At 37.6% G+C, this 16994-nt stretch overlaps 1 protein-coding gene across 5 annotated transcripts in view; it reads right to left on the minus strand.

The window, feature by feature from the left end:
- Window positions 1-16994, minus strand: part of LGSN (lengsin, lens protein with glutamine synthetase domain) — a 198937-nt gene that overhangs the window by 48020 nt on the left and 133923 nt on the right. The window lies entirely within an intron of this gene.

Below are 16994 nucleotides of genomic sequence, written 5' to 3' on the forward strand. Positions count from 1 at the left end.
ACAATTTGCATTTATGTATTTTTTAAAAGATAAAAATCAGAGCCCTTCACACAACTTATATATCATACATTTAAGTGCTCTCTGACCATGCTGTTGATTCAGAAAGCAACTGATTTCTATTTTAGGTTTCTTGAGAATCACTGCTGGTCAATTAAGAATGATTCATAAATTGAACACTATATTTACACAGCCTTGCCTCCAAAATATGTAGATTAAAATTAAAGATAAGTTGAAGAATTTATTTATTTATAAGTTGAAGATTTTATTTATTCGTTTGATAGGTAGAGTTACAGACAGTAAGAGGAAGAGAAAAAAGAGAGGTCTTCCAGCACTAGTTCACCCTCCCAAATGGCTGCAATGGCTGGAGCTGGGCTGATCCAAAGCCAGGAGCCAGGAGTTTCCTCAGGGTCTCCCAGGCAGGTGCAGGGGACCAAGCACTTAGGCCATCTTATACTGCTTTCCCAGGCCATAGCAGAGAGCTGGACTGGAAGAGGAGCAGCCAGGACCAGAACCAGCGTCCATATAGGATGCTAGAGCCATAGGTGGAAGATTAACCTACTGAGCAACAGCGCTGGCCCCACTGATGGTGTAATTTTTAAAGCAATGTATCTTCCAATGAGGAAACATTTTTTAAAAGATTTATTTATTTATTTGAAAGTCATAGTTACACACACATACACACACACACACTCACAGAAAGAGAGAGGCCGGTGCCGTGGCTTAACAGGCTAATCCTCCGCCTTGCAGCGCTGGCACACCGGGTTCTAGTCCCAGTCGGGACGCCGGATTCTATCCCGGTTGCCCCTCTTCCAGGCCAGCTCTCTGCTATGGCCCAGGAAGGCAGTGGAGGATGGCCCAAGTGCTTGGGCCCTGGACCCGCATGGGAGACCAGGAGAAGCACCTGGCTCCTGGCTTCGGATCAGCGAGATGCGCTGGCCGCAGCGGCCATTGGAGAGTGAACCAATGGCAAAAAGGAAGACCTTTCTCTCTGTGTCTCTATCTCTCACTATCCACTCTGCCTGTCAAAAAGAAAAAAAAAAAAAGAAAGAAAGAAAAGGGCATTGTGATATCAAATGCTTTTCAAATTTCACAAATATTTAGCACTGATCCCTCTTTTTTGCTTTTTTAAGGATTTTATTATTTATTTATTTATTTGAGAGGTAGAGTTACAGACAGAGAGAGAGAGACACAGAAAGAAAGGTCTTCCACCTTCTGGTTCACTCCCCAAATGGCTTCAATGGCTTGAGCCCGTCTAATTCCAAAGCTAGGAGCCAGGAGCTTCTTCTAGGTCTCTCATGAGGATGCAGGGGCCAAGCACTTAGGCCATCTTCTACTGCATTAACAGGCCATGGCAGAGAGCTGGATTGGAAGAAGAGTAGCCGGGACTCAAACCAGCGCTCATATGGGATGCCAGTACTGCAGGTTGGGGCTTTAACCTGCTGTGCCACAGTGCCAGCTCCAAAAATACTAATTCATTTACTCTCCTCAAAATAATTTGTATGATATGCATTAAAATTCTTTTTTTTTTTAATTTACTTGAACAGGTAGAGTTGCAGACAGTGAAACAGACAGAGAGAAAGGTCTTCCTTCCATTGGTTCACTCCCCTAATGGCCACCACGGCCGGTACTGTGCCAATCCAAAGCCAGGAGTTAGGTGCTTCTTCCTGGTCTCCCATACAGGTGCAGTGGCACAAGCACCTGGGCCATCCTCCACTGCCCTCCCAGGCCACAGCAGAAAGCTGGACTGGAAAAGGAACAACCGGGATTAGAACCCAGCGCCCATATGGGATGCCGGCGCCGCAGGCAGAGGATTAACCAAGTGAGCCATGGCGCTGGCCCCATGCATTAAAATTCTTACTACAATTTCAAATCAGTTATTGTTAAGAAGAAAATAAATGTTAGTAAAGGGTTTAAGAGAAAGAGGCTACAGGAACCTAACAAATTGTCTGAAGGTCCATATTCAACAATTTCTATTCATAAGCATTTGGTAAATGCCTCCTATATTCAGATACTGTAGTATTCAAAATGGTACAGCCACTGAGCCATGAATGTAAAAGACTCAAGCATTCCCCACCACTCATCTGAGACGACATATGGAAGACTGTTCAATGCAAGTACTTCTGCCAAAAAGTTATCTAATTGAACAGATTCAGAGAAGAGTGACTAAAATGATTAAAGAAATTACAGGATTCATTTATGAGAACAGATTGGAGAAGCTAAAGTTTACTAAGTACCAACAGGGGAAACAGTATATTGTTTACCACTGGGTTACTGCCTCCTGATGAATTATTGAACAGACTTGGAGAAGCAAAAGATTCAGATTAGATAAAGGACTAAACCCATTCTTTCACTGTTGGATAAAACAAAATCACAACAATTCTTTTTCTTTCGTGTTTATGTTCATTATAGCTTACAGTTGTAATGTATGAAATAAGGTTCTTGCTTTCCCAGCATGAACTGCCTAAGAAACAGAATTAAAAACATGTCCTGGGGGACCCAGGGAATAACTGATTCATGAGAATAACGGGAGAGTCTTGAGAAGGGAATACTCTTTCCCACCATCTCCATCAATCACAAAAACATAGTTCAGGCTGACCAAAAGGCCATAAAAATAGTGATGATAGGATGTTTACTCTTTATCTTTCTCCAAATTTGTGGTTGTCCAATGCTAACCTGGACTTGTTCCTCCCTTCCTAAGTACTCAATGTGACATTGACAACTGGAAGACTGACTTTGATCCTTTATTGACAAGAATGTGGTTCATAAATTATGAGCAGTTAAATCTGAGCTCCTCTACTAGGTCTGGAACTGCTGATCACAAAAGCTCCTAAGTCTCCTTCACATATCAAGCCCCCATCTCTTCCCAGGTCTGTCCAGAAACAGCTCAATTTTCTAGAAAATAAATCTGTTTACAGGATTGGGATTTAAGACCTATTTTTTCTAATTTTTCAATTTTTTAAATTTATATAAGGTCAGTAAGTTTCATGTATTTCACATATACAGATTTAGGATTATAGTGATACTTCCCACCCTACCTTCCCTCCCACTCCTGATCCCACCCCTTCCTCCTCCTCCCTTTCTTATTCTTAATTTTTACAATGACATACTTTCAGTTTATTTTATAATCATGAGTTTAACTCTCCACTAAGAATTCAACAAATAGTAAGGAAAAAAAAAAAAAACCACTGTTCCTCAACAGTAGAGACAAAGGCTGAAAAACAATAACCAAATCAAAATGCCAATTTCATTCATATACATTACATTTTTGTACTCTATTAGTTATCATAGATCAAGGAAAACATATGACTTTTTTAGGGGGGACTGGCTTATTCCACTAAGTATAATGATTTCCAGTTATTTTGTTGTAAAGCCAGGATTTCATTCTTTTTACAGCTGACTAGTATTCCAGTGTGTGTGTGTGTATGTGTGTGTGTATAAAATTAAGAAAGTAGTTGGGGTGAGATGAATAGGAGATCAGTGATGTTAAGGATGGAGAAGAGCACACATGGAAAGGGAAACTAAAAAATGTTTCTCTTCCTATTTACTTGGTGTAAAAAGAGAATTTGGGGGCCAGCACTGTGGCACAACAGGCTAAAGCCCCAGCCTGCAATGCTAGCATCCCATATTGGCGCCCTTTCAGTTCCCGGCTGCTCCAATTCTGATCCAGCTCTCTGCTAATATGCCTGGGAAATCAGCAGAGGATGACCCAAGTCCTTGGGCACCTGCACCCACGTGGGAGACCTGGAGAAGCTCCTAGCTTCGGATCAGCTCAGCTCCTGCTGTTGCAGCCCTTTGTGGAGGAAACCAGCAGAGGAAGACTTCTCACTCTCTCTCTGTCTCTACCTCTCTCTGTCTTTCAAATAAATGAAATAAATCTTAAAAAAAGAAAAAAATTTTTAAAAAGACAATTTTTATCTTCTGATCTTTCTACAAATCTAATTAAGTAATATGTAGAAAATAATGTAATTCCCTAAAAAAATATTTGATAATTATGAAAAGCTGATACAACAAAAATCCATCTCATAATCATTTTAATTCAATATTTTAAATGATTTGCAGAGACCTTTAAGCATTCATATATGTAACACAAACATCAAAAAGTTAAAAGAAATTTATCATGAATGTGAAAGCATGAAATTTTGAATGGTAAGGCTCATAAGAAGTTGGTAATGAGTTTAAAAAAACATATAATGAGTTTAAAATTAATGTGAAACAGCCCATATTATTTTAGAGGAAAAGAGCATGCCACAGAATATATATTTTAGAGCACTATTAATTGAACAGATTTGATAACTGGTACTAATATTTCCTTCTTTAAGTATAGCATCATTCTATTTATTCAGACGGTACTAAAAACCTATTAAGAATCCCAAAAACCTTTCATTTTGTAGCTTTTATTTAATATTCACCATATTTATGTGATAATGAATATAATACATATTGATATAATAAATTTTAAAGAAAAATAATTTTGCAAGAAAGAAAAATACAGATTGATATCATTTTATATTTTTTGCACCTTTTGGGTTATGTGATTAGAAAAACACTGGGATCTCATATCTACCTTTCCTTTTATTCCAGGGTAATGGCACATGTCATACAAACTGAGAAATTCAGATGTGCTGGAAAATTTAGAAGAAAATGAAAGTGAAAAAGACAAATAGTGCCTTAATGTTGCCATGAAAATATTTTGATCTTACAGTCTCCTCAAATAATCTTGGAGTACCCAAGGGTCTTTGCACCGTATTTTGGGAACTGTTGTGAAACAGATTTATTAAAGATCTGATTCTGCAGAACAATCTTGTCCTTTAAGGCAAATCATCCATTTTCTTGATTTCAGTTTTATTTTGTACAAAATGAGGTATGGGGCAAAGTCATCATCAGGTTCCTCCTAACTCTAAAAATTCTGTGATTCTGTGAAATACTAAAAGAAAGAAACTCAGCCACTGGCATTCCATGTTTAAGTACACATCTTCCCTCCCATGCTGTAATTGTTAAATAACTTTTAGAGTCATTTTTTTGTAAATGCACTGACATTATAAATTAACTCCAACCAAGCATGACTAACCACGTGAAATTCATAATATTATTATGTGTAGACTACTTGAAATAATAAAAAACAATTACATTTCCAAATGTCATATGAGATCCTGAAATAGAAAAAAAGATATTAATGGAAAAACTGATGAAATCCACATAAGTTCGCTTATCAGTAGTATTATGTCAAGATTATTTTTCAGTTTTAAATACATGTTCTCTGGTTATATAAGACTTAGCAAAAGAAGAAGCTTGAAGAGGAGTCTGCAAGAACTCCCTGCTCTATGTTCACAGCTATTCTGTAAGCTCAAACTTATCTCAAAAGTTAAGCAATAAATAGAAAGGCATTCCAAGCACTGGAACATCATGGTGATCAAGAATGGGCGGGGTGGGGGTAGGAGGCCCCAGATGCTCTCTTCAGGCTCCTCCTCTGTAGTTATCTGCCCTTCAGGCCTTCCCTGGTGCATAATCATCTTTCAAAAACCCCCAAGAAAAATAAAAATGCCCCAGCTATCTCACAATATGAAGCAAGATTTCACAAAAGAACTTAATTTTAAAAAATTAATACTAGATTGTTTAAATTTTTACTATTAGTGAGTATTAAAATCACAAAATACTCAATTTGTTACTCACTTTATCAATTCAATTAGATGCAAATTCTGTGTAATAATTAAATTAAGTACAATTCCTGGCAGATATGTTCATAATGAGCACAGTTTACTCATAATTTATTAAGGACATTTGCGCCAATTTGTCACATTTTTGTCTTTTTCTGTTCTGCTTTGCTTTGCTTTCTTTTTTGCTTCACTTTACAATAAGTACTTCAAAAAGCTCATGAAAATTGCATAGCATGAAAAAAGGTGCTGTGTGTAGATTTCCAATTAAACATCTTCCAATTCCATTTTTTCCATGAACTTTTTTTTTTTTTACTGGCAGAATGGACAGTGAGAGAGAGAGAGAGAGACAGAGAAAGGTCTTCCTTTTCCATTGGTTCACCCTCCAATGGCCGCTGCGGCTGGTGCACCGCACTGATCCGAAGCCAGGAGCCAGGTGCTTCTCCTGGTCTCCCATGGGATGCAGGACCCAAGCACTTGGGCCATCCTCCACTGCCCTCCAGGGCCACAGCAGAGAGCTGGCCTGGAAGAGGAGCAACCAGGACAGGATCTGGCGCCCTGACCAGGACTAGAACCTGGTGTGCTGGCGCCGCAGGTGGAGGATTAGCCTATTGAGCCTCGGCGCTAGCCTCCATGAACTTTTTAAAAGTTTCTTTGTGGAGCCAACATGTGATGTAGCAGACAAAAAAAACAGCCTGCAATACCAGAATCCCATATGGACAACAGTAGATGTTCCATCCAGCTAATCCACTTCCAATCTAGCTCTCTGCTAATGGTGCTAGGGCCCTTGCTATCCACGTGAGAAACCTGTGATAAGTTCCTGGCTCCTGGATTCTGCCTGGCCCAACCCTGGAAGTTGTGGCCATCTGGGAAGTTAACCAGCAAATGGAAGATCTCTGTCTCACCTTCTCTCTGTAACTCTTTCAAATAAATTAAATAAATTTTTAAATTTAGGTACAGGCGTACAGAAAGAAAAGGCAGGGAGAGAGAGAGAATCTTCCATCTGCTGGTTCATTCTCCAAATGGCCACAAAGGCTGGGGCTAGCCCAGGCCAAAGCCAGCTTCATCTGGGTCTCCCAAATGGGTGCAAGGGTCCAAGGACTTGGCCCATCTTCTGCTGCTTTTCCAGGCGCATTAGTATAGAGTTGGATTAGAAACAGAACAGCCAGGACTGGAATTGGTGCCCATTTGGGATGCCAGCACTGCAGGCAGAGGCTTAACATTCTACAACAAAGCACTAGCCCCATAAATAAAATAAATCTTAGAGCAACCCATCTAGCACAAGTGGGCCTTCCAATATATATCCCTGCATGTTTCCCTGCTTTTTCTAACAGAACCATTAGTTACTCCTCTGCCAATGGTAGTTCCACTTCAAGCTCACCTTCAGAATCAAGAAGAAAGCTCGATTATGTGATTTGCTTTGAGAATAAAGTTATTGCTGCCCTAGTGCCATGTGGCCCCAACCTCTTCTGCATGAACGTGACAAGATCTGTGAAAAGGGAACGTCAGCATGTCCAGTTTAACAGCTGTTACTCAGGCAACCCAAATTCAATCTTAACTATATGTATACATAAATACAACATCTCTATATGGACTCGTAAAGGCATGGGTATAATGGTACCCCAGAGTAAACTTCCTAATGAATTCTTATGACTGTTATCAGGCTCTATTGAGATTAGGCTAAAGTTGTTAGTAAACTTATAAAAGGCTGCTATGATAGCACTAAACCTAAGTGGCCTCTCATCTATTAGTTTTGTTTGAATTTTTTTTAACGATTTATTTTATTTATTTGAAAAACAGAGTTACAGAGTGAGGTGCAGACAAATAGGACTTCCATCTGCTGGTTCACTAAACAGATGGTCGCAACAGCCAGAGTTCTGCCAATCCGAAGCCAAGAGCCAGGAGCTTCTTCCAGGTCTCCCACATGGGTGAAGGGGCCCAAGGACTTGGGCCATCTTCCACTGCTATCCCAGGCCATTGCAGAGAGCTGGATCAGAAGAAGAGCAGCTCCGACTAGAACCAGTGCCCATATGAGATGCCGGAGCTTCAGGCCAGGGCTTTAACCCGCTGCACCACAGCGTGGGCCCCGTTGTTTGAATTATTAATACTGTCCTATAGACCCAGGGACATAGCTTGTATAGGAATTACTAAAGCTGAAGTTTATCTTGGCTGAGTGAAGACAATAGATTGTATGAGCCTATGAGAAAAATGCATACGTCCAAGATTTTAAAAATTAGATCCCAAAGCCTAACCACATTAAGTTTATGGAGGGTACTTAGCATTACAGAATTATAGATGATTCAGACACCTCCAGTGCTGCCTTCTTTATAATGCCAGTTTTGAAAAAAAAAAAAGGGTTTGCTTGCTTTTTATTTTACAACAACTTATGCCTAATTCTGCAGGATCGCAAGTAATTTTTTCATGCATTGTGATTACTTATTGGTAATAATAGGGCCAATGGCAGTTTACCAAATCATTGGTTATTATTTGGGACAAAAACCGCTACATTGACCTTCATATCACCAAGAGAGCTCAATCAAGGCTGGTATGATCAATGGATCAGAAACACAATTATCTCAATTGTGAATTTCTAACCACTGCCTCCCTTGGTGAATGCAGAAATGGCCGTCTGGGATTTCTCATTTCAGGAAGGGCTTTGGGGTGCACCTATACAGGCTAGCAGCTGAGGATGCAAACATTCCATTCATTAAGCTGATCAAATAATTAATTTCTAGACTAAATCAAAATATAAAACACTTTATGTTCAATTCATATTTGTCTTGTACATTATAAATATATTTTTAATTTTTAGTACCTTAGGGGAGAAAGGAGATAATAATGTCCTTGGCATAATTCACCAAAGCAGCTGTGACAGCCTCCAATCATTTTACTTCATTTCAAAATTATTTTCAATCACAAGGAAAGATTTCTTTAAAATATACTTGTGCATAGAACTTTCACTAGGATTGACCACATGCTAGGCCATAAAGAAGTCTCAGCAAGTTCAAAAAACTCAAAATCATACCATGCATGTTCTCTGACCACAATGGAATGAAGCTAGAAATCAACAACTTGGGAATCTCTACAACATATGCAGACACATGGAGACTGAACAACATGTTCCTGAATGAAAGGTGGGACATTGAAGAAATCAAAAGAGAAATCAAAAAATTTCTGGAAACAAATGAAGACAACAATAAAACATATCAAGACATATGGAATACAGCAAAAGCATTGTTAACAGGAAAGTTTATAGCAGTTGGTGCCTAGATCCAGAAATGGAAAAGCACCAAAAAAATAAGCTATCAATGTACCACAAGGACAAAGAAAAACAACAGCAAACCAATCCCAAAACTAATAAGAGAAATGAAATAATTAAAATTAGAGAAGAAATAAACATAATCGATAAAATACAACACCCTTTCATGAAGAAAACTCTAAGTAAACTGGGTACAGAAGGAACATTCCTCAACATAATCAAGGCAATTTATGACAAACTCACGGTCAGGATCATATTTAACAGGGAAAAGTTGGAAGCATTCCCACTGAGATCCGGTACCAGGGATGCCCACTCTCACCATTGCTATTCAATAAGTTTTAGCCAAAGCCACTAAGCAAGAAAAAGAAATCAAAGGGATACAAATAGGGAAGGAGAAAGTCAAACTATCCCTATTTGCAGATGACATGTTTCTATAGACAGGGGATCCAAAAAAACTCCACTAAGAGACTACTGAAACTCATAAAAGAGTTTGGTAAAGTAGCAAGATATAAAGTCAATACACAAAAATCAACAGCCTTTGTATACACAGACAATGCCAAGGCTGAGAAAGAACTTCTAAGATCAATTCCATTCATAATTTCTACAAAAAAAATTAAATACACTGGAATAAATTTAACCAAGGATGTCAAAGATCTCTACAATGAAAATTACAAAACATTAGAAGAAGAAATAGAAGATACAAAAAATTGGACAAATCTTTCATGTTCATGGATTGGAAGAATCAATATCATCAAAATGTCCATACTACTCAAAGCAATTTACAGATTCAATGTGATACCAATAAAAATATCAAGGACATTCTTCTCAGATATAAACAAAAAAAAAGGGGGCCAGCGCTGATGCACAGCGGATTAATGCCCTGGCCTGAAGCACCGGCATCCCATATGGGCGCCGGTTCTAGTCCCAGCTGCTCCACTTCCAATCCAGCTCTCTGCTATGGCCTGGGAAAGCAGCAGAAGCTGACCCAAGTCCTTGGGCCCCTGTAACCATGTGGAAGACCCAGAAGAAGCTCCTAGCTCCTGGCTTCAGATCAGTGCAGCTCCAACCATTGCGGCCAATTGGGGAGTGAACCATTAGACGGAAGACCTCTCTCTCTCTCTCTCTCTCTCTCTCTCTCTCTGACTCTCTCTCTCTCTGCCTCTCCTCTCTCTGTGTAACTCTGACATTCAAATAAATAAATAAATCTTTTTAAAAAATGATGCTGAAATTCACATGGAAACACAGGAGACCCCAGGTAGCTAAAATAATCTTATACAACAAAAACAAAGCTGTAGGCATCACAATACCAGATTTCAAGACATACTACAAGGCAGTTATAATCAAAACAGCTTGGTACTGGTACAAAAACAGATGGATAGATGAATGCAACAGAACATAAACACCAGCAATCAATCCAAATATCTACAGCCAACTTATATTTGATCAAGGAGCTAAAACCAATTCCTGGAGCAAGGACAGTCTATTCAATAAATGTTGCTGGGAAAACTGGATTTCCACATGCAAAAGTATGAAGCAAGACCCCTACCTTACACCTTACACAAAAATCCACTCATGAGGTTTCACAATGAGGTTTCACCTCACTCCAGTTAGAATGGCTTTCATACAGAAATCGACAAACAACAAATGCTGGTGAGACTGTGAAGGAAAAGGTACCCTAATCCACTTCTGGTGGAAATGTAAACTGGTCCAGTCACTGTGGAAGACAGTATGGAGATACCTTAGAAATCTGAAGATAGACCTACCATATGACCCAGCCATTCCACTTCTGGGAATTTACCCAAGGGAATAAAATCAGTATATGAAAGAATTATCTGTACCCCCATGTTTATTGCAGCTCAATTCATAACAGCTAAGACATGGAAATCAACCCAAATGCTCATCAGCTGAAGACTGGATAAAGAAATTATGGGGTATGTATACCATGGAATACTACATAATGATTTTAAAAAATGAAATATGGTCATTTACAATAAAATAGATGAAACTAGAAAATATCATACTTAGTGAAATAAGCCAGTCCCAAAAGGACAAATATCATATGTTCCCCCTCATCTGTGATAAGTAATAAAGCACCTAAAATGCAATCTATAGAAGTGAAATTGACACTTTGAGAAGAAATGAGTTTGAACAGTTCTTGTTTCGAATGTTGAGAAACAGTTTTTGCTTTTTTTTTTACTATTTGTTGACCTCTTTACTTAATCATTTCTGTATAAAGTTAATTGAAAATAGATCTTCATAAAAACTAAGAATGGAAAAAGGAGAGGGAGGAGAAAGGGGGGGGGGAGTGGGTATGGTGGGAAGAATCACTATGTGCCTAAAGTTGGAATTATAAAATGTATGGAGTTTGTAGTCCTTAAATAAAAGGTTTCTAGGGAAATAAAATAAAACACACTTGTGCATTTCACCTTGCGGGTGTCTACTACTTCATCCTCAATATGTTCCCAAATCTGTGCTGGCATTGAAAGGACAAACATTTATACTGGTGAGTTTTTTTACTAATTACTTTTTGAAGCATTCTTTTTCCCAAAAGAAAAGAGCTTTTTTTTCTCAGTATAACAAAAATTAAAATCTTATGTGTACTCAGTAGCAAAAAGACAAATTTTATTTTTTATTTCCACTTGAAGAGTTATATTTCGCATACAAGCTTAAAAATAATGGTTTTTATTTTGATTTTTTTCAGTATAAAAGTTGCCTTGATGGCATATTATGATGTAATGCTAATTGCTTAGAGGATAATTAAAGATCAGTATTGAAACATAATCTCTAGCTGCTGCTTTGTAGATATGAGTGTTCATTAAGCATGTATTTTGTATTTTGTTGCATTATTTGTATACTAATTTGTACAGTAATTATATTGTACATTATTTGTATACTAATTTGTACAATAATCATACACACATTGTATACTAATAAACCAAGGAACATACATATATTAGGTGTGCGTTCTGTTTCCAAAAAACCACAAACTAAAAGTGATCAATTATCAATATAATTTAGTATTTGCTAATTTTACTACACTCTTTTATTATGTACATGTAGGAAAGTCATAGGGATTAAAAATTCAATTTGAGTAAAGTTTAAAACCATATATTTCATGATAAAGGGTCTTGAACTTAAGATGGGCAAAGCACTGATATTATATATTTGCTATAAAGAGAATTATGAGGTTTATTTTCTGATATTAAAAATTACTTAATAAAGTCTTGTTTCCATTAAAAAAATCTTAAAAAAATGAAGTTCCTTTGTATTTACTGCCTAGCATCTAAACTTTTTTATGTTTTTATGTACCTCAAAATATAATACACTTTTGGGGTTTTTCTCAAGATTCCTGGCTTATTACTCCTATACCCCTTGTTTTTCCTTATAATAATGTTGGGTGCTTTAGGCCTCAGAAACAGGCCTCAGAGAGCAATGTCACTCTCTGACCTTCTCTTACTTTCCTTTAACCCACTCCTTTTTCTCCCCAAGGCAGGCTTTGGAAACTCAAATTTCTCTTCCCAAGGAATATCATAGACACTAATCTTCCCCTGCCTTTGTGTCTTGGAGTTGGCCATTAAGAAATTCTCTGACCAACTTTGTTTGATAGTAGATCATAAGACTCTCACTTCAGAAGGGTTCTGCCTCATACCCAGGAAGAAGGAATGCTGCATGGACAGGCCAAAAAGAATCTGGACAGACAGGACTTGCTGTGTTTTCCCACTCAATCTATCATCATGTAATATCCTTTTTATCCAATCATATTTCTATACAGTTGTCCATGTTTCGATCATACATCTGCAATGAAGTCTGCTTGAAAACCCAAAGGACAGAGTTCAAAGAGTTTCCACACAGCCACACATGTGAATGTTCCTGGAGGGTGGTACACCCAGAGGGGTCATGGAAGCTCTATGACCTCTCCCCCATAGCTTGCCATGTACATTTCTCTATTTGTGTTTTTGAAATATCCTTCGTAATCCAATAGGTGTAAGTGGGTATTCCCAGAGTTTTCTGACCAATTCCAGCAAATTCATTGAACCCAAGGAAGGGGTTGTGGTATCTTTATCTATAGCTGGTCTTTCTGGGGATTGCAATTTTTTTCTAACGGGGCTAGAGAAATTTTGGGGACTGAGTCTTCAACTTTCAGGATCTGATGCCATCTCCAGGTACATAAAAGTCAGAACTGAATTGAATTAGGGGATATCCAGCTGCAGTCCACTCCAGAGCTTATTGCTGGTTTGATGTGTGGGAAGACTTCCCCTATATATCTGTTGTCAAAAGCATGTTGTGATAGTATAATAGGAGAATCTAAGTCTGAGGTGTCATTTCCTTGACATTCTCAGATGCAGAAAACCTACCTTGAGAGTGCTGGTGTGAGCCAAAGACTAGCTCTCCCAAAAAAGGCAGAAAATAAGATTCTCTAATGTCTAAACCCTGCAGCCTACCTGTATGCACCACATCTAGGCACTGGAATGTTTCTGCTCAGCCAATTAGACAGAGCTACCAGGATTCCAACTCAAAGCTTTCATTTTGCAGGCGGTAGCTGTGGCTGAAACATCCAGTTTCCAGAGGCAGAAGTGGCAGTAGTCTAGTGTCCCATGGGTTATAGGAGAGGGTCAAGCAACACCACCCAGTGCTCAGTGGTTGAGATATATTTATAGGGTTCGTTTGTTATCACGCACATAGCTATAGTTGTTTCTCCATCTGTTTGTCATTGTGGCCATTTGGGGAGTGAACCATTGAATGGAAGACCTCTCTCTCTCTCTGCCTCTCCATCTCTGTGTAACTCTGACTTTCAAATAAATAAATCTTTTTAAAAAAAAAGACATATTTTATGATTTAGTCAACATAATATCAATATAAGTGATATATTTATGCTAAAAAATAAAATGTCAATTCCATGTATATATGTATTTTTTAAATTCAGTCAACAAATTGAAATTGGATGTCAGTGACCAAGTATGATCAAACAGAAAATTTATCAATGATTTCATTATATATAATGTGGACTAGGGAACCTCATTAAAAGAACTGAAGTATTATCCTATATAAGGAGCTTGATGCTCAGCTTTTTAAAATATTATTTTAGAAAGAACATAATACTGTCCTTTTTAAACACAAATCCCAACCACACATTGAGACTCAGGTACAGCAGTAGACTTCCAAATTCTGACCCAGGCTTGTCTCAGTTTGAGTGTGCCAATTAGCATTAATCCATATTCACCAAGCATGTTTCTTAACAGTGATATTGCTTTGACTATTAATCATATTGGAGTTAATCTCCTTTCCTACATTCTTTTGAGCTTTTTCAACCCACTTATGAGTTGAAAGTGTTTCCTACTTTGATCAAAACATTGCTACTTCTCAAATATATGAGACTCTTTCATATTCACATCTTGATTTTAATAATGTAAAAAGATTTATTTAATATAAAATCCTTCCAATCTCTTATGCATGAATTATAATAATGACTTTTCTATTCATATCTTAGTTTGACATGTAATCATTTGAACAAGGTTAATTATTATTTTATGCCAATAAAATAGTTGAAAGAAAACATTCTGCAAACTAACTCATTATGTAGAATTGCATAATTTTTAATTAAGCCCTATTCGTGTTTTCAAACTGAACTGCTATAAAAGATTAGAACTCCAGTTACATATTTATCATTTTCTAGGTTATTTTCTTCAGTCTGAGGTATGATCTGACTTTCAAGAATTCATATCACTTTGAACTCATTATTTTTAAAACAAAAGAGTCAACAATATGTAACTTGAATAAAAGTATATCCCAAAAAGGAAATTATCCAGCTCACAATTCCTCTGTTTACAAATAGCAGTCTTGCACCATTGTTGGCTGCATCGCTGTTGTTGTTCTTGGGATCCATAATGGAAACCTTTGCCCTGGCAGGTTATGAAGTCTTTCTTAGAAGGTAACTACAAAATGTGTTCTACTTCAAAGAAAGTAAACCAAAAAAGAAATCAAGCCATTCAAGGAACAGAAAACCCTACTCGTGGAATCTGTGAGGAGGCTTCCCAGGATGATGAGCCCACAGAGAAACTATTCCAGGTGGAAGCAGTTCTGAAGACCTGGGAGGCAGTCTTCAAATGATGGACCTGGTAGGACTGCCAAGCGGTTATGAATGTACAAAAAAGGAGATTTAGACAATAGCTTGAGAACTTAAGGTCAAACTAATGATTAATAAATAGAAACATAAACAAATGAAGAACATAAACTGTTATCAACCCATGAAAAACATCTGGCAATATCACCAGTGGCATAGGCTGCTTCAGTCTGCTCTCTCCTCACTCCCCACAGCTAGTGCTTCCTCTGGCTCTTGGCTGTTGGGATTGTGTGTTGTGTCCACAGTTATTGTGCTGTGTCTACACCTTCCATATTGATTCACAGCATCCTTATTCCTTCCACAGAATTTGCACTGCAAACTTTGCTCCAACACTCCCCAGGGAATGCACTACCTCCATTTTTTTGCTTCTATTTTCCTCTCTCCTAAAGCAGTATGTCCGTTCCTTATTCAGCCATCTTGGAATCTCTGCTATTTCCCCTTACAGATGAATTTCAAAGATGGTTCTCCATAACAAACATAAAATCTCTTTGGTATTTTGAATTCACACAAATCTGTAGAATATTCAAGGATAGTTATCTTTACAGTTTGGGGTGTTGCCATAATTATGTGGTTATCTATGTAGGTCTTCTTGCACTCTTTAGTTAGGTTGTGAGGTTTCATTTGTTGCTCAGACATACACTTTTAAAGTCTATTCCTGTTCTGCCTCAGTCTCTTTTCTAATCAAACATTATCAATCCATTCATTCATTTTTTCCCAATGTGGCTTTTTCCAGTACCCTTTAAAGGTTAAAGGGGGTCTCTAAAATAAGGTTCTGCTTTTCACAGCTGATGTGACCCATGTCTCAGTTAAGAAAACAATTTCTGGCAAAGTCTTCTGAAAGTTTGGAAAGTTACAGAGTAAACATCTTTTCTGTTCTTATTATCAATTAGTCACTAACAAAAAACGTGCATGTTGAATCTCATCATGACTAATCATGTTTCTGAAGCCTGCTTAAATAGATGGTAACTCATTAAAAATCCAAAATACTTGCTGAGTTATACATGACTCATAGCAAAGTCCATTAGTCAGGAATGACAGAGAAACATTCCTAATATTAGTAAAAGGCTAACTGTGTAAATGAAAACATAAGATATAAGACTAAGTCTACTTCCAGCTCTTGAAAATTTTCTTAAAACTGAAACATAAACTTTTTCTTCAGGTGGCAAAAAACAAAAGGAAACATCTACTTACACTGGAGGAAAACACAAATGAGTTATTCATTCAATGTTAGCCATAGCTGAAGAATATAATCTAACATAGGAACAGCAACTCAGGAGTTGATACCACTGAAAACTAGTAGCCCCAAAAGCAAGGGCATAGGCTATCAACCAGTTAAGAAAGATGAGAAAATATAATTAAATACCCAAAATGCAGATCTATGAGGATATGGCTTGTGTAGTATTCTGTTTTCTATTTTTTTTTTTTTCACTAGTGGCTCAAAAAATATTTAGAACATGTCATCTCTACAGGGCATTGAGAAAGGTATGTTTGGTAGAATTCTACAAAGGCCCTTCACATTATCACATGTTGTAAGACAGACACTGATAAACCAAATACAGATCTAGCCTGGAGGAATCTGCCATTCAGAAGGAGCAATCAGGCATTTGCCAATTATCTTAATCCAAGGTAGAGTGAGGACTACACAAGTTATACAGATTTTTAAAAAATAAAATAAAGACTTCCCAAGGGGAAGAGGTTAATGAAAAGCTTTTTGGAGGAACTGGTACTGGAACTCAGCCTTGAAACAACTAGGATTTGTTCTTACAAAAATGAAGGTAAGAAACAAGGAGAGAAATCAAAATACTGAACAAACAGGGTGAATCGATGCATGAAGGAAGGTAGAGAGAAACAGGAATGGTTCAGACCTGATTTTCAAAAACCTAGTGGTTTCAAAGAGCTAGCGGTTATTACTGATTTAGGCAAGATATTAGACTTAATCAGAACAGTGCTTTGGACTGATTCA

Source organism: Lepus europaeus, chromosome 3, assembly GCF_033115175.1.
Source record: "Lepus europaeus isolate LE1 chromosome 3, mLepTim1.pri, whole genome shotgun sequence".
Classification (NCBI taxonomy): Eukaryota; Metazoa; Chordata; class Mammalia; order Lagomorpha; family Leporidae; genus Lepus; species Lepus europaeus.